This window comes from Sinocyclocheilus rhinocerous, unplaced genomic scaffold, assembly GCF_001515625.1.
Source record: "Sinocyclocheilus rhinocerous isolate Xijiao unplaced genomic scaffold, SAMN03320098_v1.1 scaffold5984, whole genome shotgun sequence".
Lineage (NCBI taxonomy): Eukaryota > Metazoa > Chordata > Actinopteri > Cypriniformes > Cyprinidae > Sinocyclocheilus > Sinocyclocheilus rhinocerous.
Window position 1 is genome coordinate 286 of NW_015645603.1, and position 4,505 is coordinate 4,790.

A 4,505-nucleotide genomic window follows, 5' to 3' on the forward strand; every position below is an offset into this window, starting at 1 on the left:
TTATAAGTACTGTGTTAAAGCTTATAATAGCACCAATTGAATCAACACAAACATCATTTCTGAGGAAAAATATTAATTATAAGTAAACTTACACTTATTCTAAGTTAGATCCACTATTGTATGCTGTTACCGTATTAATAGTGGCAAACCAAACTGTGAGTATTAATGATATTTCAGACAAAACACCATTATATTTAATCAACAGTGCTTCATCTCTGCTGTAAAACAAAGTCTATACTGCAACTTTTCATTCATTCTGTATAAACTTGTAAAAGCATCATTTACATTTACAGTTGTTCTCATAACTTTACATAAATCAGCTTACTATTTACAAGAAAAATCAATCAAATACATTTGACCATTTCAAATGAACACAACTGCTGTTCATCTTTACATTGATTTACACTTCATTTTTCAGGAGATCATGATGAGGGGTCAGTGAAGTGTTGCTCTCTACTGGAGATGAAGCAGTATTATAGTAATATAGAACATCACATCTACATGCGACTTTAGAAGAGATTGAAATGAAATCAGTAAATGTAGTGAATTCTAGGAGCAATGCACATTTTAATCAGCCTGAAGATTTTTATCTATTTTAAACATTATTGAACTTTGTCCTTATATTAATTAGCATAACTATATAGAAATAATAAAGAGATAATTTGGCAAATACAGTACTCTCTCCCTTTAATACTTTATACTGCTCTTAATTTTAAAACCATTATGTTTATAAAACCATAAAATCATTGTTTATAAAAAAGAAGTATATTATAGTCATGATAATCAAACAGAAATCAATAATAAAAACTCACATCAGTAAAGAGAATTTGGAGGTATAATTTATCATGACAGTAATGTCACAATTTAAAAAATATATTAACGGTATAGTGAAAATATGCTTTAAGTTCATGGAAAATATAATTTCTTATTTTTTTCTTTAAAATTTGGGGTGAATTTAGACTTGGACGTGTTTTCATGAGATTTACCTTTATATTTATAAAATCCATCTCACACTACAGCTGAAATACACAGCAGTAAATCACAGTTTGTCATATTTCAGTGTTTTGTAGTTTCTGATGTTCTGTTATTGTTGTTTCATGCTCATCTAGTGATTCATTTGATCATAGTGTCTTATGGTTTTGTGGCTGCTGCGTTGTTAATCATGGGTATGCTACTTTTTATTATCAGGTTGATTTATCTATAATTGTGTTCTAAAAGCTAACCCTCAAAGCACCTGTTTCTTTCACTTGTATGTATGCTTTTATGGAAGCTGCAAACAGGTTCATGAAAACACAGAGGTTTCTGAAGCATGTGTGAGTCTGTTCAGTTGGTTTTTTTTGTTTGAGAAACTGGTTTGTTGACTACAGATCACAGGAATAGCTGTAATCAGATTACAGAAATAGCCTTTCCAAAGTTTTCACACAACCCAACCTGCCCTCAAGGTGGTGGAGTTCATATAATGCATAATGACCTGTTCATAGTGAAAAACAGTTCAGCAGTCTTGATGAAACTCACTCCACCACTGCCTGAGATTTTCACTGTGGATCTTTATTTCTCACATCCATTGTGACTTTATAAGCATGATGGCTGAACCTTCTTTCATCACAGGTCAGATACTTTAACAAACGTTTACTTTAAATGTATTTTTGTGGAAATGTCATGTACATTCCTGTGATGCTCAAGCAGTAGAGCTGCAGGAACATCTGCACATCATTAGTGCTTGTGATAGACACTGATGAGACATTGTTCTTATTTATACATTTAACTAGTGGAAACTGGAAATCGAAATTAATTTTATTATAAAATGAATATAAAATTACTGGTGTTGTGGGTAATTCACATTGTGATAAACATTTCATGAATTAACATTTCATTCTGGTGTTTTGATGTGAGGACGATTCTGACTAATTAAACCCAAAACCAATCATGATCTATTTTTTTATTTGTGTATGCATGAAAGGCTTAAAGGGGTCATATGATGCAATTTCAAGTTTTCCTTTCTCTTTGGAGTGTTACAAGCTGATTGTGCATAGATAAGATCCCAATAATGATCTTTAAAAAAGCATCATATGACCCCTTTAAATATCTGATAGAAATAACATTTAAAAACATCACGAGTGAATCACCTGTAAAGGCTTTATTATTTTCTTTCTTTTGCTCAGTTTGTGTTCATCTGTTATATGTGTACATGATCTGAATCTATAGCATCAGTCCATTTAAATTATGATGATAACCAATTTCTTTCTTAATTTACAGGCTCTCTGCGTCCAGACGGAGCTGTAAAGTGTCATTCTGACATGTTAGAGAGGATCAGCCATGAGGTGAGAAGAGAAAGCTGTATCCAATCAGCATGTTTTTTTATTTATTTATTTATTTATTTTTAAACACCTGACACACACATATTAAGATTCATTTTTTTATTCTAGAATCATAGTTATTCTAGTTTTAACAAACCTTCTAATCACACTGAGGTCATCTGAACATGCTGTACCTTGACACCGCTGACTTTAATGAAACTGTGTTTGTGTGATTTAACAGACACAAATGGAGTGTAGAACACATACAGAAAACTGCTGGAGCATCAGAAACCACAGACAAGCAAAAACCAACAGGACAGAGAGAGAAACAGAGGACAGAAATGAGACACAAACTACTGGATCACAAGAGAAAAGCAAACAGACACATACAAGATGGAACAGTATGGGAAAAATAAAGCCAGACTGTAAGTGTTTGTTCATTATGAAACAGCTAGTCTTGCTAGATTTACTATTATCATCTCAACACTCCTGATATAAAGTGGCTCATTCAGTCAGATTCAAGACTTTCTGCAATCATCTAGATGATTGACAGGATGTTTTATTGATTGAGAACATAAAAACCCCATAAATCCAAAACACTGAGGATAATCAGATATATATTTGTGATTTCTATTATCAAGTGAAGACCTGAACAACATCAGAGTCCAGATACCTGCGGCTGAAGACCACAACATCATCATCATCATCATCATCATCACAGACTCCATCCATCCATGGACTCTTTTACAGACTCGATCTCAAACTAACAGAAATATGAATCGTTTCTTTCCCAGAAAACTGATAACTGTTTTATTGCTTTGATGCTGCACTTTACTCTCACCATTTTTACACCATGATCCACCTCTGCATTTGTATCACAAAGAGACTGTGTTTCATTTTGCGCTACCTCATATGTCTCATGTACATAAGATCCACATCTTTGTATTTGTATCTTTGTACATATACATTGCACCGCATCATACATCGAAATATACATAAGATATGCTTATTTTTATATTCCTGTATATTGTAATATTTCACAGATTCTATATTTATCTGTATTTTATAAGCATTTATATGAATCATCTTATCTTTTCACCCATATTTCATCAACTTACATCTGTACATGTTATTCTGAATGAACTGGATAGAGTTTACAGTAATCTCACATATAATCACTACTTTTTCTGTTACTGTATGATACTATACACAGCCATTAAAAACAGCATTTCTCTGCATATTATGTTATAAAACTATTAATAGAATTAACTGTAAATAAATATGAACTGGAATTATTTTTAATCTTTTTTTCACTGTAATAAATCTGTACTGCTCCAATAGAGAATAATCCTGTTTAAGATTTCAGAAAACAAACAAACAAATAAATAAATCGTTGTACTTAAATTGCTTATTTATTTTATGTTTATTTTCATGTTGTACTTTCTCTTTCAAAGACGAGTGAGCACATGTTCATCACTAATGCTTTAGTAACAGGAACAAACGCTTTCACACTGATGCTGAGGAATCTGGACATGATCAGACATGCAGCTACAATGCTTGCAATACACATGTTATTACGTGGAAACACTTTTGTTGTATTTAGATTCTATATTAATAGACATTCAGTGTTGGGGAGTAACTAGTTACATGTAACAGAATTACATAATTACAAAATAATTGTAATTGTAATCAGTTACAGTTACTGAGAAAATGTTAAAGATTACAAAAGGGGTTACTTTTTAATATTTTTAACACACACACCCACATACAGATTTAACTGATTTCTTTCATAAATTGAATTGACTGCTCTAAAATATGAGACACCAATGTTTCAGGAGTTTAGGACACAGAATACGACACATGCTTATTTGATATCTGTTTTATTTCCTATTTGGGTTTATGCATATACTTTTTTTTTTTTTTAAGATTGACTGTTTTTTTCCAAGGCATTGTTAGATAGTGTTTCCTGTCAGCTATATGCAAAGATTTTATTTCAAAAACAGTATCATAGCTACTAAACTATTTCTTGTTATGATTTTAAATCTGTATTTAACCTCAGAATGATCTCAAAGTAAAAAGAGGTGCTAAAGTCTGATTTTGTAGCTGTGCTTTAAAATAAATTATTATAATCTTAATTCAAATGATGAAGGATTCTGAAAGTCTGACAGTAATCAGTGTTGAGTTAAGGTTAACCCTGCCTGCTTTAAA